At 48.4% G+C, this 25,144-nt stretch overlaps 1 protein-coding gene and 1 long non-coding RNA gene across 2 annotated transcripts in view; one reads left to right on the top strand and one right to left on the bottom strand.

The window, feature by feature from the left end:
* Srgn (serglycin) overlaps positions 1-1,959 on the bottom strand; it is a 36,853-nt gene extending 34,894 nt beyond the window's left edge. Inside the window, exon 1 of the mRNA XM_006972726.4 lies at positions 1,806-1,959. The gene's annotated coding sequence lies outside the window, so the exon portion shown is untranslated. The remainder of the gene's footprint in view (positions 1-1,805) is intronic.
* Positions 1,960-15,197: 13,238 nt separating this feature from the next.
* Positions 15,198-23,226, top strand: LOC121824612 (uncharacterized). Its single transcript, XR_006066533.2, has 3 exons — positions 15,198-15,845; positions 21,957-22,156; positions 22,759-23,226. It is a non-coding gene; the product is annotated as an uncharacterized LOC121824612 (long non-coding RNA).
* The last annotated feature ends 1,918 nt before the right edge of the window (positions 23,227-25,144 follow it).

The following is a 25,144-nucleotide window of genomic DNA, read 5'->3' as shown; positions in this document are numbered from 1 at the left end:
CAGTGGTGGCACACGCCTTTAGTCCCAGCACTTGGGAGGCACAGGCAGGCAGATCTCTGTAACTTCAGGCAAACAAAATACACAAGCCAGCGTGATGGCACAGTCCTTTAATCCCAGTACTCAGGTGGCAGAGGCAGGTAAATCTCTATAAATTCAAGGCTAGCCTGGTCTGTGTGTGAGTTCCAGACCGGCCAGAGCTACGTGATGAGACTCTGGCTCAAAACAAAAACCAACCAACCAAGCAAACAAACAAAACTATATAAAAGCCACCAGGGGTGATGCTCTGGCTGACTTCTGGATTACACACACACCTGCATACATAAGCATGTACACACACCATAAAGGATGCAAGCATTTCTTTCTGAAGTGGGTATAAGAAGTGTGTTGGGTGTAAGAAATGTGTTTGTTATATAGTTTCATTCCAATTCTACTTCAAATAACTCTCTCTCTCTCTCTCTCTCTCTCTCAGACTCAGTGAGTTCCCATATCCCTTACTGATAAGTGAATTCTGTGGCTACATGACAATCAATGTTTGTCTCAATCCAAAACAAACTACATTTTTTGTTTCTTGAGATGGGGGTCTCATGTAACCAAGGCTGGTCGCAAGTTCGCTATGTAACTGAGGTTGGCCTTGAACTCCTGATCTGCCTGCTTCTGTCTCCCAAGTGCTGGGATTCCAGGCCTACACTACCACATTTCGGGTTTTGTTTTGTTTGGTTTTGCTTTGCTTTGTTTGATCCAGGGCCTCACTCTGTGGCCCAGGCTGGCCTGGAACTGGAGGTGGGTCCACCCTGCCTAATCCAGTGCTGCGTCTTGAACACTCCAGTGGACCAAGAGACATTTCCCCCCTACCCCTCCACCCCCACCTTCTCACCCCCCAACCAGGTTTGTCACAAAGTGTCTAGGAGAAGGAATGAACAGACCGACGGTAGTGAAAATGGACTGGCCCCCTCGTGAGATGAGGACACCGAGGCTCTGAAAATAGAGCATCTCACTGCCCCAGACCATGCCATCAGCAAGGGGAGAGCCAGGGTCTGGGTCGAGCTGTCTACAAAGACAGGGCTCTTTAGTTTGACAGCAATCACCCCAAGATTCTGATCCAGGCCCCCAGACTCCAAGTCAGAGACTCTTTCTACCATCAGCAAAGGGAGACGTTCCCGGAGCACTGTGGAAGTCACAGCCAGGGTCTCCTCAGCAGAAAGAAGCAGCAGTGAAAGAGAACAGCCTGGGCCAGGCGGGGGTGACGCCCGCCTTTAATCCCAGCACTGGGGAGGCTGGGGCAGGAGGATCTCTGGGTTCGAGGCCAGCCTGGTCTACAGAGTAAGTTCCAGGATAGGCAACCAAAACTACACAGAGAAACCCTGTCTCAAAAAACCCTAGAGGGAGAGGGGAAAAAAAAGAGGAAGAGGGAGAGGGAGAGGGAGAGAGGGAGAGAGAGAGTGAGGGAGAGGGAGAGGAAGATGGGGAGGGAGGAAGGGAGAGAGAGAGAGAGAGAACAGCCTGGAACACAGACTAACATTGCATGGAGTGAAACCTCCAGACTGCCTCCAATCTCTCCATGTCTCCCAGCCTCAGCCCCTCAGCCCATATGGCCTCGAGTCCAACTCCTTCATTCTGCATTTCTTTTCCTGTGTGGTATAGCCATGGGTGTGTCTAAAGCACAGAGGCCTCGTACCTAGTCATGTCTTCTTTGTAAAGAAAAAAAATGGACCTAATTTCCCCCTAAACCAAGCCACCCACCCCCCAGGAGAATCACCAGGTTCCATTCAGCAAAGACAGGACAGTTCATGCCTCCGGCCACTCACCTGTCTCAGAGCCCTGTGCCTGGCCTTCCTGGGCCGCACTGACAGGAGGAAGATCTGCTGAGATTCTCTTCCCCGGGAAGGCCTTAAGTTGCCTGCCACTTGGCACAGTTGGAATAGAGAAAGCTTAATGAAGAGTCTTTTACATACAATAGGACTGTCTTCCCGTCAGCTGACCCTCTGATCCAACAGAGGGGCTCAGAGATTATGTCTCAAGGCTCACCCAACCCCCGGTGGAGGGGAGGGCTGGGGGGGGCGGAAGTCAGGCAACAGATCCAAGGTCCTACTGCTCTGTGGGCTGGGATTTATTTCTTGTGTTTGGGACTTGGTGTTTTAAAGTAGTCTGTCAGCTTCAGAGTGCAGCTTGGTGCCTTGCCTGCCTAAAAAGAGGAAATTGATTCAATCTTAGCACCACAAATAAATAAAAACACAAAAGCGGTGTTACCAAACATGAGTAGGGTGTTTAATTCTTTTTTGTTGTTGTTTTGTTTTGTTTGTTTGTTTGTTTGTTTGTTTTTCTAGACAGGGCTTCTCTGTGTAACCCTGGCTGGCCTCGAACTCACCGAGATCTGAGTGCCGGGATTAAAGGCCTGCGCCACCACTGCAGGCTGTGATTTAATCCTTAATCCCTTCATCTACTTCATTTTCTCTCTCTCCTTCATTCTGTGGCCCAGGCACAGCCAGCAAATGGGGTTTAAGCAGCGTCAGAGTCCAATCATGAGCTTGTCACCAGAGTCCCTGTTCCTCAGTGTGATATTAACCCCCCAGCCCTCAGAGAAGCCCCCATAAAACAGCAGTGTGGGGGAGCTCAGTGCTACAGTGCCTGTCTTCCAGGTACCAGGCCAGCTAGACCCCAGCACTAGCAAAAGACAACGTACTGGGAACACTGTCCAAAACCATCCAACTACTCACAGTGTTTATAATATAGTTTATAATATAGATACACAATTGAACTTGCAATTTGCTTCTCCAGTCTGAGGAGTTCGTCTAGAATCTGCCCGTTCTCATGGATGTATCCTTATCCCAACTCCTCAGTTTCCCCAACTGTAACAGGAAGTCTCTAGATTCGACTGGCAACCTCTTAGATGGCGATTCCACAGTTCTTCTGCAAGTCCCAGTTCTCAGAAGTCACGTATCGAAGAGGCACTCGAGAGACCTTGGAAGCCCTGGTGGGTGAACACGTAAAAGGCACAAAGCAAGGTCCAGGGAGGAGATAGAGGAAAGAATGCCTGTCCCAGCACGAGATACTGTCGGCCTTCCCTAGATCAAAGTTTGACCTGATCACGGAGGACTGAGTCCCATTGTCAGGCTTGGGCCTGTGGGTGACAGCCAGAGACCACACCTTTCCATCAGACAATGGCCAAGGGATAAAATCCAGCCAGTAAACAACGATTGAGGCAAACTCTGGGGTGTGAACAGGAGTGTGAAGGCTCCTGGAGGGGCAGGTGGGCCACTCCCAGGTGAGGCAGTCACAAATTAAGAGGACAAAAAAAAAAAAAAAAATCAGGGATGGGGTGCTCACCACTGAGCCCCAGTGCCGGGAACAGTGGCCGTGTTTGTGGGTATCCAATAAATACTTCTGGAATGAATGACTCCTGGTAGAGTAGCTTCAGACCGACGGTGATAGTGCTGTGTAGAAGGATGGTGGCGGCAGAGGAAGACCAGGCATTAGAATATATGCCTGAAATTCTAACGCCTTCCAGGATACAAGAGGATCGGGAGTTCAAGTCCACCCTGGACATGTACTGAATTTGGGTGCATCGATTATGCCTTTAATCCCAACACCCAACAGAGGCAGCTGGACTTCTGTGAGTTTGAGGCCACCCTGGTCTATATAGCAAGGCAGGGAGATGGGGAGGGAAACAGTGGCAGAGGAGAGCCAGCCATGAAACCCTGAGATGTTGGACTGAACAAGTCTCCTCTTAATTTCCCCTTCAACCTGTGGGGGTCACACATACTGGGATCCTGCAAACAACCGTGGGTTGTTCTCTCCTTCTGGTGTTACGTGGGTCCCAGCGATCAGCAGCAGGTTAGCTCAGGAAGTGCTTTTACCAGAGCTGAGACATCTCGCTGGCCCTGGCATGCTGTTTTTGAGGGTCTCTGTGTGTAGCTTGAGTCAGCACTTACTCCTTTTTTGATGGGCAAATAGCCCGTCATATACCTGAACCACGTGGTTTCATCCACTCATCCAGGGACAGACATCACCTACAGGTAATACTGCTGTGGACTTGCCATGTGTGGTTTTATTTGGACAGACGCTATTTTTATCTCTCTCTCTCATGACTGGAACTTCTGGGCCAATGAGTAGTTCTGTATTTCTTTTTCTTCCTTTCTTTTTTTGTTTTTCAAGACAGGGTTTCTCTGTGTAACCCTGGCCATCCTGGAACTCAATCTGTAGACCAGGCTGGCCTTGAACTCACAAAGATCTGCCCACCTCTACCTACCCTTCAAGTGCTGGGATTAAAGGCATATGCCACCACTGCCGATAATTTTTTTTTTGCTCTTTCCTTTTCTTTCTTTTTTTTCTCTAATATTTATTTTATATATGTGCGTGACCTGTCTTTTTTTTTTAAATAAAGATTTATTTATTTATTATATATACAGAAGAGGGTGCCAGATCTCATTACAGATGGTTGTGAGCCACCATGTGGGTGCTGGGAATTGAACTCAGGACCTCTGGAAGAACAGTCTGTGCTCTTAACCTCTGAGCCATCTCTCCAGCTCTTTCCTTGAAATAGAGTCTCGAGTATCACAAGCTGGTCTCCAACTACATAGCTGAGGATGACTTTGAACTTCTGACCCTTCAGCCTCCACCTCTGAAGTACTGGGGTTATGTTTCACTCTTTGAGGAACGGGGAGACTCCTTATTTTGTTTATAGAGAACCTGGAAGTGGGGGTGGGGGTGTGAGACAATTAGTTTATAGTCGCTGGCTATTGACTGGCAGACCCAGGGAGGAGGGGGTGTTTGTGAAAAGGAAGCATCTACTTCCTTCACTGCATTTGATCCATCTGGGAAGCCTTTTGAGCACCTTCTACGTGAGTCCCTAGTGCAGGTGCTGGAATTACCCATGAGCACCTGTGGTGGTAGGGTGGTCATAGTCCTGCCTTCTCTGCCTTCCTGAAGACACATTCTGTAGGAGAGAGAACACACGAGAAAATGATGACTGTTCCGACCAGGGCAATGGAAGTCTGTGAGAGGTAAGTGCTGACTGACCCTGACCTCTGTGCAGTGACTAAAGCCTTGGGTCTGGGGCAGTTCCGACAAGTGTAACGTGAGGAATCGCAGGGACGCTGCTGACACCGTGGAGCTGACTGCCACATGCCTCCCCTGTGGGACTGTCTTCCTGCAGACTGCAAGCCAAAGGAAACCCTTCCTTCTTTAAAAAAACAAAAATATACTTTGGGTTTGCAGGCAGGCCACTGAGACCAACGTTTATTATATTGACGTGTGTGTGTGTGTGTGTGTGTGTGTGTGTGTGTGCGCAGCCTGGGCTACAGAGCAAGATCCAGGAAAGGCACAAAGCTACACAGAGAAACCCGTCTCGAAAAACCAAAAAACCAAAACCAAAAACCTCAGAACTCGGTTTCCCTGATCTCCCTATGTCCTCATTTCTAATATGGAAAATGGACAGAATAATAAATAATAACAGGGCTGGAGAGTTGGTTTGGCAGCTAAGAGCACCGGCTGCTCCTCCAGAGGTCCCCAGGTCAATTCCCAGCAACCACATGGTGGCTCACAGCAGCCTGTAACTTTCATTCCTTAGAATCTTCATGTGTCCGTGCATACAAACATGCAAACACAAACATATAAATGAAAATAATTTTTGTTTGTTTGTTTGTTTTTGAGATAGGGTTTCTCTGTGTAGTTTTGGTGCCTGTCCTGGATCTCGCTCTGTAGCCCAGGCTGGCCTTGAACTCCCTGAGATCTGCCTGGCTCTGCCTCCTGAGTGCTGGGATTAAAAGCATGCACCACCACCTGTCAAAAATAATTTTTTAAATAAACAAATAGGCTGGGTGGTGGTGGCGCATGCCTTTAATCTCAGCATTCGGGAGGCAGAGGCAGGTGGATCTCTGTGAGTTTGAGGCCAGCCTGGTCTATATAGTGAGTTCCAGGACAGCCAGAGGTACACAGTGAGACCCTGTCTCAATAAACAAACATCTACTGGGTGTAATAGAGTGGATTGATGGTATCAAACCCTATAAAACACTTAAGCCCAGGCACTAATAAACACCAATTGCATAGTAGCAGTTGGAGCTGGTTATTATACTGACATTCAGGATATGAGTGCTGGTCCGTCTCATCGGCACACTGTCCTGCATACAGACAGTTCTGACATTAACCAGGACACTCTGGTTTCAAGATCTCTGCCGTTCAAGGCATCTGGTGCGATGCTCGGATTAGAATCCCCAGCACACAGAGAAGGAAATGGCTTTTACATGATTCATCTTTTCTCCTTAAGCAGACTGTGAGCCCTTTGAAGCTTACTTAGTCCTTTTTCTCCTAGAATCGGAGGCAGGGAATGGGTCGGAGGCTGAAGGTGCTTAGGGTCTGGAAAACAGATGGACCTGAGACTGCAAACTCCCACTCTGTTTCCAGTAGCTGCGTCCAAGCCCCCTTCAGTCGTGTCTTTAGGTACAGGTGGTGGTACTTGGTGAGCCGCGCTGCTCGGAGCCAGAGTCCTGCCTAGACCACACAGCCGGCAGAGCCCTCGAAGTACAGGAAGGACACAAGGCCAGAAGGAAAAGGTCCCTGGGAGTGGCCCTCTGATCACTATCGTCTAAGTTGGGGTGGGTGGAGTGGAATTGACTGTTCTGAACTTTTCCTCTCCTAATCCCGTGTACGCTTCTCTTGCTATTTTTATTAAGTAGGAACAGGAACAGAAAGTTTTCATTGAACTATACGATGATTAAACATGAAACGCAGACCGGCGAAAACTAACTCCCCGGAGCTGCTGCGCCTCGTCATCAGCCCACGAGTCCAAGAAAGAGTCAGCCTTAGCTGTTCTCTGTTCCTAAGAAATCTCAGAGGTGACTCTAACTCCTTATTTGGGAGTTGTGACAGAGGCTATATGCTCGGTCATCCATTCCATGCAAAGTCAACGACACATCAGAAGCGAACATCATCTGCTTTCCCTTATCCAGTGAGTGACGACCAACATGTGTGTCTTTGGAAGGGTCTCTTCACCTGAACTTCACTAAGGATGAGCTGCTATCTGCGTAAAAGGAGATCGCAGAAATTTTCTGCTGAAATAGATAAGAATCTAAAAGTAAAAATCCGGGCTGGAGAGATGGCCCAGCCATCTACAGTCTGCTCTGGCAGAGGACCAGGGTTCAGTTCCCAGCACCCACATCCTATGTACCTCATGACCATTTGTAATTCTGGTTCCATGGACATCCGACACCCTCTTCTGGCCTCCCGGGGCACCAGGTACACACATGGCAGTACACATGCATACATTCAGGCAGGACATTTGTACATATAAAATAAACAAGTCTAAAAAGAAATTTTAAGGATGTTAGGACTTCAAAGCTAGTCTCAGCTACGTGGTGAGTTCTAGGTCAGGTCACCCTGGGCTACATGAGACTGTTTCAAAGACAGAAAAACTCAATTCAAAGTCTGATAGAAAACTTGCTGTGGTGGTGAAGGTCTGTGATCCCAGAAATGGGGAGATGGGTGGGGATGACCCCAAGTTCATGGTCATCCTGAGGAATGAGGAGCTTGATAGATCCCTGACAGGATGACAGATGGGGACAAAGGACACAGGTAATAAAGGTGGGAACTCTGGCTTCTCCCTCACCGGCCCGATCTGAGACAAAGGCCTGGGAGCTTGTTTTCCCATCAGCAGGCCTCGTCTGGCTGAGCAGGGTGGCCTGGACATAAGGAAGGCCAGTTCTGAACATGCTCCCCTGAAGTTGTGAGCCTGTCAGCTTCCCTTAGTCTCAGTGGACCAAACTCATATCAGGGAAGGAGACCCATCCCAGCCACCAAGAACACTGAAGACTCCTGGACCTTTGTCAGGGAATGTATTTCAGGCCCCTCTCTGCTCTGCAGGGAGACTTTCTCGGGGGTGCTTTGCTGTGTGTGTGTGTGTGTGTGTGTGTGTGTGTGTGTGTGTGTGTGTGTGTGTATGAGTGTGAGTGAGTGTGTGTTTCTACACTTGTAATAAAATTTGTCAGCTGTTGCCACCTGCTGTGTCTGAGATTTTTTTCTGCCTTATAATCTTATAAATTTTTAGTCAGTGGAGAAAATGAACCCAACTAGGACAAGATAGTAACAGTCCTTGGCTGCATAGAGTTTGACTCCATCCTGGGGTAGGAATCCTGTCTCAAAAAAAAAATCACCATACATTAATATTTTAAATGATTTTCCATTTTTTCCCAGTGGTAAATTTGGATTCTCTTTCTTTTCTTTTTTTCTTTCTTTCCTCCCTTCCTTCCTTTTCTTATTTAATTTCTTTGATATGGGGTCTCCCTGGTAGCCTAGACTGATCTAGAACTCTGTATAGCCTAGGCTGGCCTCAAACCAGTGGTCATCCTCCTGCCTCAGCCTCCCAAGGGTTAGGATGACAAGTGTGAGCACCAAGTCCAGCTTCTATGACAGTTTCAAGAAGGCAGGGGGATGGATATCCCTGAGCGTCCCTGGGATGGGGATGTGGTTTGAAAAGTAATGTCTAGTTCATCTCTGGCTTGTATTTCAAAGGTATTATTAGCCAGGAGGATTTCATGGACCAAGAGCACCAGAATACAAGTCTGTACTCCCCAGCTCACTGATGCTGGTAAGGGCAGGGCAGGAACAGACGTTTGTTTAGAAACCGTCTGAGACAGGAGCATGAGTTATACAAAGATCCAGGGGGTTTTCCTAAGAATTTAAGGAAACAAGCTCTCCAGCTATTAGTCTGTTGCCCTAAACTGGTAAAATATCAAATTAAAACCCAGATAAAGGCTGGGAGCAAGGGTCAGTGGCTGCCGAGCATAACATCCTGCTTCTACCCCGGCACCGCAAACACAATAAAAATCAAGACAAAAACAAAACAGCGCCTTGTGGGCAGGAAGAAAGAGCTGGTTTCCCTTTGATGGTGAAAAACAAATAAAAGTGGGTCATGAAAAGAAAAGGCAAAGAAGCAATACAGAAAACAGAAGCTAGACGGAGCTGACTTTATCAGAAAGCATTGGCACCCCAGAGAGGGCAGAACTCTCCGGGCCACAATCCCAAGGGCTCCCCCAGGTCCTTCCCAAAACAGGTGCCCTAGGACCGGGCCCCAGACCTCAACAAGGAAGTTCCTCTCCCTACCTGAAGGGCGACGGCTTAGATGAGATGGATACTGAGAACACCCTGGGCCTCTAGGCACAGACCCCTGGAAAAGTGCATCCAGGAACCTTGGCATCCCTGATCACACCGGAGCCCTTCGGGGATGTGGGCCAGCCCAGCTCTGAGAAGGGACCAAGGCCCAATTTCCCCGTTTAGTTGGGAGCTTGTGAAACATCCTCCATTGTTTCTAGCAGGTTCCTTGTGTGCCCAGCAGCAGTCCTGGGAGGTGTCTGTCCTTCTGAGGGGACACCACTGCCTGGTGCACACGCCAGCCACTGGCCCACTTTCCTGTTAGATTCGGCAAAGATGGATATCCTGAGGTCACTGTGGTTTTTGATTTTTGTTAAAACTCCGAGTCTGGGTTGCTGAGATGGCACAGTGGGGAAAAGTCTGGTGATCTGAGCTCAATCCCGGGAAGCCACGTGGCAGGAGAAAGAACCAATTCGAGCAAACTGTCCTCTGACCTCCACATGCATGCCGGGACACATATGTGCACTACCACACAGATGCACACCTACACATCAAACAAATACATAAATGCCTTGGACACATGAGGCCTGGGGCTTGCTTTGGGGTTTTTTTGGTTGGTTGTTTTATAAAGACGGGATCTGATAGAGTCCAGGCTCTCCTCCAACTCCCTATGTTGTACAGGATGACCTTGAACTCTTGACCTCCTGCCTCCAGTTCCTCAGGGCTGGGATGACTGATATGTACGACCACACACAGTTTATGCAGTGCTGGGCATAGGACTCAGGGTGTCCTGCATGCAGGACAGGCACCCTATCCCCAGAGCTACACCCTCAGCCTCCTTGGGTTTGATCTCAAGCAAAAATCAATTCGGAGCCTTCCTCTGCCGCAGGAGGGGAGTCTTACATGCAGGAGGGCCCACTGGTCTGGCACAGGATCAAAAGGCTGGAGGAGGATGAGAACCGGGGAGGAGCTGGGGCCTCTGGGTCCTGTGTTTATTCCTACCATTTTAGTTTCTCCAGTGTGTCATGGAACCGGAAGCGTGGGCTACCACCACCTCCATCCCACCTCTATAAGGAAGAGGAAAGACCCGGCTCCGGGGATCCTAAGCTGCACCACGAGCCAGGCTCTCAGTGGGTCATGGGGCCTCCATTCCACTTTCTCCTGTACACACAGGGCTTTGCAGTCTTTGGGAAACAGTGTCTGCTCTAGGGTAGAGCATTCACATGACCCCTGAGCTTTCTTCAGGGGCTGAAAGAGTTCCCGGGTCCCAGGAGAAGTAAAGCTGGTATCTGAGAGCCTCGTTCTCTGCTGCAGCCACTTCCTGGCTCTGACCTCTGACCGTTTTATGTAAGGTGTAACCTCAGGCTTGAAGCTCAGGCATCTCCTATGACTCATGACTGTCTATTTTGCTTTCTTAAGCCTTGGGCCAGTGTGATGGCTAGGCAGGGACAGGCGCTTGCTGCTAAGTTTGAATACCCGAGTTCAATCCCCAGAACCCACATGGTGGAAGGAGAGACTCAAGCCCTACAAGTCGCCCTCTGATCTGCACACATGTTCTGTGGCACACACTTTCTGTGGCACACACATTCTGTGGCACACATTCTGTGGCACACATTCTGTGGCACGAACATGGGAGTATTTTTCACTCTGCGACACTGTTTTCAAATACATTTATTACTCAAATAAACAAAACATAATCAAAAATTTAAACAATAAAGAGATAAAGCCTTGGTTAATTTTCTCGGCTGAGAGGTCATGTTCCCTTGTGGTAACATTGCTATTTCTCACCAACTAGTCACTAGTGTGGACTTGGGGGATGGGGACTGGGAAATGTGGATCCAATGGACTCATGTTAGCCTGGCCCCTAAGACTCCAGCCTCTTCCTTATCCAAGTCCTTAGTCAGGTGGTTTTGTTGTTGTTGTTGTTTTTGTTTTTCTTTTGGGGGTGGGCAGTGTCAAGACAGGGTTTCTCTGTGTAGCCCTGGCTGTCCTGGATCTCACTCTGTAGACAAGGCTGGCCCCAAACTCAGAGATCCACCTGCCTCTGCCTCCCCAGTACTGGGATTAAAGGGGTGCTCAGCCACCACTGCCTGACCCTAGTCAGGGTTTTAATAAGAGTCAAACCACAGTGACGTGTGTGTGTGTGTGTGTGTGTGTGTGTGTGTGTGTGTGTCCCCATGTCCGTCCAGCTTCTCTGAAACTGGAAGGGAAGTGGGGTTGGTCATAGTTGCACCAGACTACCCGGAAGAGGTGTCCTCACAGCAGAAGCCCAGTAACCTGCGTCAGGCCATTGACCCCCGGGCCCCTCTGGTCTCAGCACCACTGGGACTCTCTCCCTGATGTGAGAGTGGGAAGAGGCTGTCAGAAGGTGACTTGCCCCAGTCCCTCCCGGGTCCTGCCCCTCCCCTCCCCCAGCTGCAAGGCCTCCACTGTAAGTTATAAGAGTGTAGCTGTAGAGCTTCTTTCTTTCTTTTTTTCTTTTTTCTTTTTTTGGTTTTTCGAGACAGGGTTTCTCTGTGTAGCTTTGCGCCTTTCCTGGATCTCGCTCCGTAGACCAGGCTAGCCTCAAACTCACAAAGATCCACCTGCCTCTGCCTCCCGAGTGCCGGGATTAAAGGCGTGCGCCACCACCGCCCGGCTACAAGAGCTTCTTATAGCTACAGCTCCATACTGGGTGACTCAGAAATAGGGGCTTCCAGGAGGGCTAGCAAGGGGGTTATCATGAGCACAAGGGCCTCCAGGGCTTCCTGACAGAGCTGTGGAAAATCCCATGGATTTCTCTGAAATAGTTTTCAGAGGCAACCGAAAGGCTAGGGGCATTTGCTTTTTTCCTCAGGCAAGGGTGGACAGTTTTATAAAATTCTCGAAGATGCCTGGGCCTTCCAAAAGGCCAGAGAACCCATGCAGTGGCTGCAGGTTGACAGGCTGGAGGAGTCTTCCTTGTGCCTGACAGGCCTTGGAGGAGAAAACCCCAACTGAGGAAATGCCTCCATAAGACTGGGCTGTGGGCAAGCCTGTAGGGCATTTTCTTAATTAGTGATTGATGGGGGAAGAGCCCAGCCCACTGTGGGTGGTGCCATCCCTAGGCTGGTGGTCCTGGCGTCCACCAGTAAGCAAGGCCTCTGCATCAGCGCCTTCCTCCTTCAGTGACGGATCACGAATGTGGAAGTAGAAGCTAGATCATCCCTTTCCTCCCCAGGTTGGTTTGGTCATGGTGTTTCGTCACAGGAATGGTAACCCTGACTAGGACAGCCACCTAGCAAGGGGATGAACACAGCCTCTCTGCGGCACTGCACTGGGCGCCATGCCTCAGGACGGCTGCTCCCTGCTCGCTCCTGCCCCTCAGACCCCAGGCCAGGGAAGGCTGGGGTTCTCAGCATGGCATCCGCAGCTGGAGGGACTGGAAGACACTGAAGTCAGCGTGGTGCGGTCACAACCTCCGGCACGTCCTGACACATCCTGTACGCAGCGGTTCTCAGATAACTTTCCACAGACAGGCAGTGGCTTCCTCTTTTCTCTCCATGGTTATTCATGAAGGCCTCCATCGACCGGTGTGAGTGTCCCTAGCACGCAGAGGAGACAGACTCACAGTGGAGACCACCCACCCCACCCGAGGAAAGACCTTTCCCCTCAAACCTGCCTGACCACAGAACCAGCCCTCTTCCTGCCTCTGCTGTCCGGCCTTTGGTTTGTAGGTTTCTAGGGGAGATGCTCCTGGCTGAAGACAGCTGGGCTTAGCTGGGCGGTGGTGGCGCACGCCTTTAATCCCAGCACTGGGCAGGCGGATCTCTGTGAGTTCGAGGCTAGCCTAGTCTACAGAGTGAGCTCCAGGACAGCCAGGGCTACAACAGAGAAACTTTGTCTCAAGAAAAAAGAAAAAACAAAAAAGAAAAAAGCCAGGCTTTGCCATCCCTTCAGGGGTGAAGCCAGATAACTGCCACTTTCTAGCACTGTGACCTTGGGGATGATTTCCTTTACCCTTTGGAATCTATTTCCTCCCACAAAGATTGAAGACAATGTGAATTAAATCATTCACAGTTATGAGAGGAGCTGGGTGTGGTTCTCACAGCTCTCAGCCACCAGGACCTCTTCCCTCTCTTTTACCCCTTCCTCTCAGCCCCCCCCCATGTGACGGGGGTGGGGTGGGGTGGGGGGTGTTCTAGTGGTCTGAAGGATAACCAGATGTGTCAAACACCAGCACTTGTAGGGCTTACCTTTCACTATTAAATACACAAGAGAAAATGATGTAAGATGGAAAGTGTTTTGACTGACAGGTCAGGTTTTGGACTGCAGTTCCTTAGCCAAGGTGCTTTGCGCCTTATTGGAGACAGCGCATCACTGTGGGAGTGTGGGGGCACTGGACACTACTTACCTTCTAGAACAGTGGTTCTCAACCTGTGGGTCACAACTCCAAAGACCATTGAAAACCACAGATATTTATATTAAGATTCATCACAGTAACAAAATTACAGTTCTGAAGTAGCAATGAAAATAACTTTATGTTTGGGGGTCACCACAACATGAGGAACTGTATTAAAGCGTCACAGCATAAGGAAGGATGAGAACCACTGATCTAGAAGCTCGACGGTCTTGAGCATCTCGTTAGGTCCATTAAGCTATAACCCCATAAATGGATGAATTTACGTATGCTGTTGGAGCCATACAGATCCAGTCAGCTCCCACAGACCCCTTGTAAACACTGTGATATTGGGTACCAAGCCTTCAACATATAAGTTTTTGGGGGGACATTTGAGAGCTACACCATAACACACATCGCCAAGATGCCAAGGTACAGAGAACCACAGCTGGAATCTGGAAACCTTGATAGGAACCCAAACCAAGTTTCCTGGTCCAATCCTACCTACAACACAGGGCACTGAGTGCTGGCCCTTCAGGCCTCCCACAAAGCCGGTGGTTGGGATTCTGTGACTTTCCCTGGCCAGCAATCGGCATGTTGACTCTGCCACCATCTCTGAGAGATGATCCTTTCTATTGCTGTTGAGATACAGTTTCTCTACCAAGCTCAGGCTAAGCTCAAACATGTAAGCATCCTGTCCCTGCCTCCTGAGTGCTGGGGTCCTGAGTATATCCCACCTTACCCAGAGATATGGCTTTTCCCCTTCTTTCTTTCCTTTTTTTTTTTTTTTTTTTTTTTTTTTTTTAAGATATGTAGCCTAGACTGGCCTCAAAGTTACCGTCTAACCTAGGATAACCCTGAATGCCTCCTGCCTCCACTTCCTGATGCTGAGATTACCGGCATACACCACCAGGTTTATGCCATGCTGGTGTTCAAACCCAGGGCTCCAACTGACCTACATTACCAGCTTGATGACTCGTTGTTAAAAAGACAAATTCGCCCAGCGGTGGCACAGGCCTTTAATCCCAGCACTCGGGAAGCAGAGGCAGGTGGATCTCTGTGAGTTCAAGGCCAGCCTGGGCTACGGAGTGAGTTCCAGGACAGGCTCCAAAGCTGCACAGAGAAACCCTGTCTCAAAAAACCAAAAAAGTAAAATAAAATAAAAAGACAAATTTCCAGGACAAGTGTGAACTAAGGACTGTGACAGACATGGATTGAAATGTCATAAAACCCATTGTTTATGCTAACTAATAAATAGTTTTTAAGTACATAAATTTAGCACAGCAGGATGGCACATGCCTTTGACCCTAGCTCCAAGGAGACAGAGGCAAGTAGATCTCTGAATTTGAGGCCAGTCTGGAATACAAGGTGAGTTCCGGGCTAACCAGAGCTACATAGTGAGACCCTATTTAAATTAAAAATAAAAAAAAATTTAAAAATCATAAATTCTCAAGTGACAGACTGCTTCAGAAAAATCCCAGATGGGCAGCTCTTGGAGATTCCCTGAATGCCGGGGGCAAGGAACAAGCCTGAAGGTCCCTGTACCAAGTGCTTATGGGGGGCCTCACGAAGGATGCAGAAACCCACTCCAGATTCTTCCTGTGGACCTCTGTTTCAAGCAGGGCAAGCATCTCCTGCTGCCTGAACCCGGCTAGATCTCATCGTACTCGGCCTCTCCTACCCTCGTCCCTTCTTTATCCAGAAAGTCCCGCTTCTCCCCTGGAATTTCCATGCTGCTCCAGCCCGTGAGCTGGAAAGCTTCCTCTGAATTCCCAGAGGCTGAGGGCATGGGTTCCCGGACGGGGCACTGGGCGCTGGGCAGGGAGAGCCTTGCCTAAAAGAAATACTTGGAAACACTTTGCTGAGCGCAGGATTGGATAAACCGCAGGGAGGAGCCGAAGTGGGCGTTGTCACTGACTGGACGCGCAGACAGAAGCCGGAGCAGCCTGCGCGCTGGGTCAAGAGAGGAAACGGTGATGGAGAGGAAGCGAGCGTGGCTATAAGCAGTCTAACCGCAGAGGGCCGTGTCTTGTTTGTTCTCTGCCCGCGACGGCTTTTAGAAACTCAAAGTTTTAGCCTTATTTCGGGATTAGGTCTCTGGTCGGAAGCCTCCTCTATTGGCTCAGCTGGAGACAGGGAGGGGCCCTTGGAGGAGGACCGGCCCTCCCTCCATCAGACTCAGCAGCACTTTCATCATTTCGTGGGAATCGGAAGGTGGAGGAGGAAGCGTGGAGGGCAGAAGGGCCTGCCCGGTTGGGGTTCTTCCGCAGGCAGCCGTTAGCCGTCTCTACCCCCCTGACAACAGTGCAGAATTGTGTAACGGCCCAGTTTCCCCTTTCTCCGCGGTTCCCAGAAGCTTTGAGCCAGCCCCTGCTACCTGAGGGTGTCCGATTCTGTACCCCGCTGGGTTGGTTCCGCTTCATATATCTGCTTTTTCTCGTTAACCTGCTGAAATTTGCCTTAAGCTCTGTGTAAAATAAGAAGGAACAATGGGTGCGGTGGATCCTAGCCTTTGGGAGGTTGATGTGGAAGGGTCTTGGCTGACGAGAGAGATGAGACCAGCTTGGGTTAAATGAGACTTGCTTCTTTTCTTCTTTCTTTTTCTTTCTTCTTCCTTCTTTCTCCTCCTCCTTCTCTTCTTCCTCCTCCTCTTCTCCCTTCTTGTCTTCTTTTTCTTTTCTCTCTTTTCTTCCTTCTTCCTTTTTCTTTTCTCTTTTTTTTTTTTTGGGAGGGGGAGTTTGTTTTTTGTTTTTTGAGATGGTTTCCCTGTGTGTGGCCCTGACTGTCTTGGAACTCACTCTGTAGCCCAGGCTGGCCTGGAACTCACAGAGATCGGCCTGCCTCTGCCTCCCGAGTGTGCGCCACCACCCAGCTTGGAGACCTTTTCTTAATTAAGCTCTCCTCAGATGACTTTAGCTTGTGTCAAGCCGACATAAACCTGGGCAGCACAGAAAGCTGAGAGAGCAAAAGGTCCCAGCTGTTGACTGGAATGGCTGAGATACAGGCTCAGGTCTTGGTGATAAACTTGGGCTTCTAGTACCTTACCCACAAGGCCATGCATGGGAACGGAGAGCAAAAATAACAATGGGTGGATTCCCAGACCAGAGGGTTGGGGGATGCTTTTCTTTCTTTCTTTCTTTCTTTCTTTCTTTCTTTCTTTCTTTCTTTCTTTCTTTGTTGTTGTTTTAAGATTTATTTATTTATTACACACACAGTGTTCTGCCTACATACCAGACGAGGGCACTAGATTGAATTATAGATAGTTGTGAGCTACCATGTGAGTGCTGGGAATTGAACTCAGGACCTCTGGAAGAGTAGCCAGTGCTCTTAACCACTGAGCCATCTTGGGGGATACTTTCTTCCTGTACACCTGCTCTAATATAATACTGAAGGTTTGTTTGTCCCTGACGTGGGTCCTCCTGTATTGGCCCAGGCTGGCCTCTCACCTTCCTCCTGCCTCAGCCACCCAAGGTCTGGGATCTCAGGTGTGCACCACCACACCCCAGGTTACACTAACATCTGTAACACAAATGGAGACTATTGCCAGGTTTGTGATGTCTCAATTATAGTTAAGACAGTGATGAGCCCGCTCCCATATGACTCAATTCCCCTCCAATCCAAGAGATGCTGGCTTTGAACTCTCTTGAACTTCCTACCCCGCCTCCACCCTCCAAAGGGCTGGGATTACAAGTGTATGCCACCATTACTGTCTTTAACGACAGACAGTGGAATTATCTGAGGGAGACGGGCCCTGCCATGGTGGGGCCCGATGAGCCTGAAACCTCCAGAGCAGTTAGGGAAGGACAGAAAGTCTAGTAAAAGCTGGTGCCAAAGTCTTGAGTTCAAAGGTAATCTGAGAACAGAATCCTTCCTCCTCCAGGAAACCGCAGCCTTGATTGTCTAACTGGACGAGGGCCACCACATTTTGGAAGGGAATCTGGCTTTTTTGTTTTTGTTTTGTTGCTTATTTGAAACTCAAATGTAGCCAAGGATGGCCTTGAACTTCTGTTGGGATTATGGGCATGTACCACAAGGAAATCTGTTTTACTCAAAGTCCACTGATTAAAAAATTAATCCTATCTCCCAAATGCTTCACAGAAACATAAATAGTGCTGGGTTTTGTTTTGTTTTGTAGTCAGGGTGGTTCTCAGGGCCTTGGGCATTCAAGTCTAGTTACCACTAAATTACAGCCTCAGCCTCAGAACGATATTTGCTCCAACAACCAGGCTGACACACCAGGTTCGTCATCTTAAGACACCCACTAGCATTGGCCCGGGCCTTGATTAAGACGTGTGCTTCAGAATAGTTTGGAGGGCTCACATACGGGGTGCTCAGGCCTGTGTGAGTCTTATCAGGTCGTGGGACAATGCTGATCCTTTCTCTACAGCCTGACAACTGTCTCAGTGGCAGCCACTGATGGTTCCATTCTTGGAGAGCGGCCTGGTGCCCCATCCTCCAGGTCTTCACTGCGGCTCTCCTTTGCTCAGAAGACATGGTCACCCTTGAGCTCCCCCCTGAGGACGATGGTGGTACTACACTTGCTAAAAGGTGCTGGGATCGCTAACGTTTCTTCCGGGTCAGACCTCACCAGAGCACGGCCTTTCTTAGGCATGAAAGAGGTGATCCTAGAGTATCTGCTCCACTTCACACACGACAACCTCCTAAGGGACAGCCCGGCTTTACCTGCAGTCGGTTAGAGCCACCCCTAGGGCAATCATTTGCATTTTCTTCCAGTCCCGACAGACTGCTGCTTGTGTGCTGTTTCTAATAACCCACTTTCCCTTTCCTCGCCTCCCTTGAAGCAATCTAGAATATTCTCCAGGAGTCTACTTGACACCTGGGAATCCTACCCTCGGGAGCTGAGACCCAGGACTGTGATACAGAATCCTCTCAGGACAGCTGCGGCTGCTAGGCTCCTGGAGACTGCTGGGGATGTTTGTTCTGTTCCTCTGTCTCCAGGCTAGGGTCCCCTTGGGAACCAAAAGCACAGGCGGAGTTTCTGGTTCTGGATCCCTGTCTACAAAGGGAGGCAGAGGCAGATGGATCTCTCTGAGTTTGAGCCTACAGAGCAAGTTCCAGGACAGCCAGGACTACACAGAGAAACTCTGTCTCAAAAAAAAACCAAAACCAAAAACACAAAAACCAAAACAAAAAAAGCTCTAGTTTCCTTCTCAATTCCAAGAGCAGGGGCTCTGGGTTGTGGTGTACATATGAGGCACACAGAAGTATACTAACAGGCCTCTCCGGGACCCAACTCTCGAATTGTATAGTGTACCTCATTTTCATTATCCATCCACCAGTTGATGGACAGCTAGGCTGTTTCCAATTTCTGGCTATTATGAATAGAGCAACAACGAACATGGATCAACAAGTGTCTCTATTGTAGGATGAAGAGTCCTCCGGGTAGATGCCCAAGAGTGGCAAAGCTGGATCTTGAGGTAGATCTACCCCCAGCTTCCTGTGGACGCCATACTGCTTTCCACAGTGACTGTACAAGTTTGTACCCCCACCAGCAATGGATGAGTGTTCCTCTTACCGCACATCCTCACCAGCATGAGCTCTCGTTTATTTTATTGATCTTGGCCATTCTGACTGATGTAAGATGAAATCTCAAGTTTTAATCTGCATTTCTCTGACGGTTCAGGATGTTGACCATTTTTAAGTGTTTCTCAGCCATTTGTGATTCATCTTTTGAGAATCTTCTCCTTAGTTCTGCACCCCATTTTTTCATTGAGCTGTTTCTTGATGTTTGATTTTTTTTTTTTAGTTCATGTGTTTTAGATACTAACCCTCTCTCACATGTATGAAGATCTTGAGATCTCTAATATCCTTTGCCGTACAGATGTTTTTTCAGCTTCAAGAAGTCCCATTTATTTTTCTCCTTTGTGCCTGTGCTACTGGTATTCTGTTCAAAGTCTTTTCCTGTGCCAATGAGTTCAAGACTATTCCTCATTTTGTCTTCTATCAGATCCAGGGCATCTGGTCTTATGGTGAGGTCTCTGATCCATTTGGAGATGAGTTTTGTCCAAGGTAACAAATATGGACCTACCTGCATCCTTCTACAGGTAGCCTCCAGTCTGAATGGCACCATTTGTTGAAGATGCTGTTTTTTCTCCAGTGTGTAATTTTGATTTATCAAATCAGCTGTCTGCCAGGTGTGGTGGTATAGCCTTTAATCCCAGCACTCAGGAGGCAAAGGCAGACTCATCTCGAGGAATTTGAGGCCAGCCTGGTTTACAGAGTGAGTTCCAGGACAGCCAGGGCTGTTACACAGAGAAACTTTGTCTCGAAAAAACAAAAAACAAATGAAACAAAAAATTCTACTTTGTCTTGAAATGTTTCCATTTTTTTTTTTTTTTTTTTGTTTTGTTTTTCAAGACAGGGTTTCTCTGTGTAGCTTTGCGCCTTTTCCTGGAACTCACTTGGTAGCCCAGGCTGGCCTCGAACTCACAGAGATCCGCCTGCCTCTGCCTCCCGAGTGCTGGGATTAAAGGCGTGCGCCACCACCGCCCGGCGAAATGTTTCCATTTTTTCATTAAACTGTTCGTGTTTTGTGTGTGGGTTTTGTTTGTTTGTTTTTTGGTTTTTTTTTTTTTTTTTGGTTTTTCGAGACAGGGTTTCTCTGTGTAGCTTTGCGCCTTTCCTGGGACTCACTTGGTAGCCCAGGCTGGCCTCGAACTCACAGAGATCCGCCTGGCTCTGCCTCCCGAGTGCTGGGATTAAAGGCGTGCGCCACCACCGCCCGGCTTGTTTTTTGGTTTTGTTGTTGTTGTTTGTTTTGAGACAGGGTCTCACTAGCTTTGGCTGTCCTGAACTCGCTATGTAGATCAAGATAACGTCAAACCCACAGGCTACACTGTGAGACCCTGTCTCAAAAAGAGAAAGGAAAGAAATCTGTTTTCTCTACAAACAACAGTAACTAATACAGCCAGCAGAGAAAAGGTCAATGAGACCATTCAAAAGGGAGAGCGAGAGAGCTTGAGAGCCAGAGCCAGAGCGCTCTGAGCTGACGTGGGTTTGTGGGCGGCTGCTGTGGGGCACGTCACATCTTCTGATGCATGCCTCTCGCCAATATTTAGTTATATTTATATTTATTTTATTTTATTTTATTGAGACAGGGTTTCTCTGAGTAGCTCTGGCCATCCTGGAAATCGCTCTGTAAACCAGGTTGGCCTCCAACTCTTTATGAAGCTGTGGATGACCGTGAGCTTCTGCGTTTCCTGCCTCCTGTTCCCAGGTGCTGGGATTACGTGTGTGTACCCTCACAGCCTGGCATGGTAGTGAATGCCAGGCAAGCACTCTGCCAACTGAGCTACAGTCCCAGCTTCAAAGGCCTTTCATGCCTTATCATCAAATGCCCTGGAGGGTGTCTGCCTGTAATTAAGAGGCAGATGGATCTCTGTGTGAGTTCCAGGTCAGCCTGGTCTACAGAGCTGGTTCCAGGGCAGCCACAGTTACAAAAAGAAAACAAAAAGAGTGACATTTCTTTAAAACAAGTAAGCAAATTTCAAGTCAGGGCATTCAAACATATCTTTAGATTTGGTAAACACACCTTGTTGAATTTACATGGCAAAATCTATTATTTTTTTCTATATGTAGAGAAATGCCATAATGAAGCCCATTAATTTGTATGCTTAAAAATTTTTTTTCTTTTTCTTTTTTTTTCTTTTTTTTTTTTTTTTTTTCGAGACAGGGTTTCTCTGTGTAGCTTTGAGCCTTTCCTGGATCTCGCTCTGTAGACCAGGCTGGCCTGGAACTCACAGAGATCCGCCTGGCTCTGCCTCCCAAGTGCTGGGATTAAAGGCGTGTGCCACCACCCAGCAAAAAATTTTAAAGTTATTTATTTTTACGTTTATTTATCGTATGTGTGTGTGTATGTGTGTGTGTGTGTGTGTGTGTGTGTGTGTGTGTGTGTGTGTGTGTCTGTGTGTGTGTGTGTGCTCCCGAGTGCTGGGATTAAAAGCTTGCGCCACCACCGCCCGGTGAGACATTACTTTTTAACTAAAAGGTAAAGAGCAGAGCTTACAATCATCTAGCTTTTTACAACTGAGTAAAATTTAGGCTTCTTTCTGACAAGCTGGGAGGCACTTCTCCTGTGTAAGTGGGAGGGACTTAGATTTTATGAGCACCGTATTCAAAAAGAAATGAATGATTAAATGCATAGAAGCAGAGTCCACACCTCTTTAGTTACCACATAGAGGGGCGGCAGGTCCTTAACCTAAATCCACCCCAGCATCATGCATATCAGTAGGCAGAGCGCATTATGTGGTTTTCCCTGCTAAGACTTCCCACTGTTGGACCGCTTGCTTTCTTCTCTCTCTCTCTTTCTTTTTTTTTTTTTTTTTTTTGGTTTTTCAAGACAGGATTTCTCTGTGTAGTTTTGGAGCCTGTCCTGGATCTCACTCTGTAGCCCAGGCTGTCCTGGATCTCACTCTGTAGACCAGGCTGGCCTCGAACTCACAGAGATCTGCCTGGCTCTGCCTCCTGAGTGCTGGGATTAAAGACATGCCGTTTTTAGTTTCTGCAGAACAGCTGTTGGGTGACTGGATCAGAGGTGACTGACTGTGACAAGCCTGCTGATAACAGGAGACAGATAGCAGGAACCCCAAGTGAGACACTCGGAAGGGAGCCGGCCCGAGCTCTGCACTGACGTGCTGGAGGCGGCGGCTGTGGGTCACAGCGCATTCAGCAGCTCACCACATCCAGCAGGCACCTCAGGTTTCTCAACTGTATTTTTACATAGAACGTTATATAACCTTGTCATTTCCTGCAGATAAAATGTAATATGGGGTCATGACCTTCCTGGCAAGGGCCTGAAGGGTCTGGCTGGATTATACAGTTACATGCGGGCTCACCGTGCAGCCAAAGGCAACCTTGGATTCCCGGTCCTCCTGCCTCCATCTCTCAAGTGCTGGGATGCAGGTGTGTGCACTGGGTCCTTGCAGTGCTGGGAACCGAACCAAGGACCTTGTGCACAGTAGGTTTCAGGTTACTTTCTAAAATCTACTAAAAGGGCCTGAGGCACAGGGCAACGGTGGACACTGAGCTTAATGCACAGAAGGTCCTAACACGTCAAAATAATGATGAAGAATAACTTTAGCCAGGTGTGGTGGTGCACGCCTTTAATCCCAGCTCTCAGGAGGAAGGCGCATCTCTGTGAGTTTGAGGCCAGCATGGTCCACATAGTGAGTTTCAGGACAGCCAGAGCTACATAGTGAGATCCTGTCTCGAGAAAACAAAACAAAACAAAAAAAGAAAAGAATAATTTTAAAAACAGAATGAGTGAATGTAATGGAGCTCCTTCTTTTTTCCTTCTTCAGAGATTCTCTCTCTGGCTGGCAGGATGACCGAAAGGCCCATCCATCTGTGTCCCAGTGTCTACAACACAAACACTACAGGGTGCCACGGCATGTCTGTAATTTAGCACTTGGAAGGATGGACAGGACTGGCTTGCATTCAAAGCCATAGTGTCCACAGTGAGGCCAAGTGAACAACCTCCTGCTGAGGACAATAACGAAGGAGAGCTGCATTCCCAGGTGCCAGAGGCAGGTGGATCTCCGTGAGTTCAAGGATGGCCTGGTCTACATAGTAAGTTCTAAGACAGCCAGGACTGCAGAGAGACCCTGTCTCAAACAATCAACAAAACAAAACAAAATACAAACAACAACAAAAACAAAAACAGGGCTGGAAAGATAACTCAGCCATTAAAAGCCAAAAACAAGTAGAAAAGACAAACAAATACATCCATATGTACTGGGTCAATTAAAAATATTATTGTTGTCCAAACATTTGAGGGTTCTGTTTTTGTTTTAAGATTTATTTACTTATTATATATATACAGTGTTCTGTCTGCATGTATGCCTGCGGGTCAGAACAGGGCACCAGATCCCACTACAGACAGTTGTGAGTCACCATGTGGTGGCTGGGAATTGAACTCGGGACCTCTGGAAGAGCAGTTGGTGCTCTTAACCTCTGAGCCATCTCTCCAGCCCTGAAGATTCTGTTTTTACAGCTCCTGATGAGAAACTGTTTCTGATAAATGAAAACTGGGGGCTCTCTCCAATGGCTACAGAAAGATTGCTAACCCTGACCAGCTGCTTAGAAACAAAACTGATAACTGAAAAACCTCTTTGTAGAGTTATAATTACGGTTTGGATAAGGTGGGGTGTTAGGCCAACTTTCCTTCTCATTTTGACCTGACTTGGGAGCTTGTGAAGAATTTTACTGGAGATGCTTACAGTCCGTTCTCACTAAATTGGGAGGACCCACTAGCTTAGTTTTGTAGGAGATCCAGGGTCCAAACAGGCCCGCCACTCAAGTGACTGCTCCAACCTTTATAGAAATAAATGTAGAAATCTTTAAAGCACATAAACCCAGATCTCTGCTGTCTGTCCTCTGTAATGTCAGTACAAAGGGCTTTGAGAACAGGACATCTGAAACAGCCCTCTTCAGGGAAGCAGCCAGTGCCTTCAGATGGCGGATGCCAGGCGTCAGTGAACACAGAGCTGAGATTTCTGCTGATAACCGAAGACAAAGTCTTAAAGTCTGAAAAGCCACAGAGAGCAAGGGACAAAGAGCAGAGTGTGCTGATGTCGACAGGGATGACGGCCGTTTTTACGGTCACTGCCTGTTCTGCTTGGCATTGTTTTACCCTTTGAAATGGAGTTAACACTGCCCAAAAGGAGAGAGGCAAAGAAAAAAGCCACTGAGTTTTAGCAAATTCTCCAAGTGTAGTACCCAAAGCTCGGAGGGTACTTTTTAAATGAATAAACACTGAACTGAGGTCGTGCAAATGGCTGTATCAAGAAAGGCCAGGGTGGGGGGAGTGGGGGACACGCACTGGAGAGACGGCTTAGCAGTTAAGTGCACTTACTGCTCTTACAAAGGACCTGGTTTTGGTTCCCAGAGCCCACGTGGTAGCTCACAAGCATCTGTAACTCCAGTTCTAGGGTGTCTGACACCCTCTTTTGACTTCTGAGGACACCGCACACATGTGATGCAGACATACATGAAAATCACACACACACATCTCCATCTGTGAAAGGAAGGCTTGGGACAGAGAGGGGTGAGGTTCCCTGTCATATCTCTGTCCCCAAGAAGCTGCCCTGCCCTCTTTGGCTCCTTCGGGCTTCCTCCATTACCTTTTCGGGATGGTCTCAGGCAAAGCTACTGAACAGCAGTTATTTCAGCTCAGGCTTACTTACCATCCTAAAGAGAAGTCTGCTTCCGACCCCCCAGGCCCCACATAGTGCTTCCTTAACTTATTGTGGCTCCTGATTCTTCTCCCTTAGAAACCCCTGGCAGGGCCCATGGCTTCTGCTTCTGCCCCATCACCCTGGTTCAAGACACCTTGTCTCTGACTTGGATCAACCCATCCCCCTCAGAAGCTAGTCTCCTTGCTCCCTCCCTCCCTCCCTCCCTCCCTCCCTCCCTCCCTCCCTCCCTCCCTCCCTTCCTTGATCCTTCTCTTTCTCTTTTAACAGGGTCTCATATAGCCCAGACTGGTCCCAAATTCAGTGGGTAGCTAAAAAAGACCTCAAACTTATGATCCTCCTGCTTCCACCCCCAGTACTGAGACACTGGTGTGGAGCACCACGTCTAGTTTATGTGGTGCTGGGATTGAACTCAGGACTCTCAACATTCTGGACAAGCACTCTATCAACTAGGCCATGTTCCCAGACCATAGGAGCTGATTTCTTAAAAATT

This window comes from Peromyscus maniculatus, chromosome 21 (assembly GCF_049852395.1).
Source record: "Peromyscus maniculatus bairdii isolate BWxNUB_F1_BW_parent chromosome 21, HU_Pman_BW_mat_3.1, whole genome shotgun sequence".
Taxonomy (NCBI): domain Eukaryota; kingdom Metazoa; phylum Chordata; class Mammalia; order Rodentia; family Cricetidae; genus Peromyscus; species Peromyscus maniculatus.
Note: the sequence above shows the minus strand (reverse complement) of the source record. Positions and strands in the feature narration are given on the sequence as shown.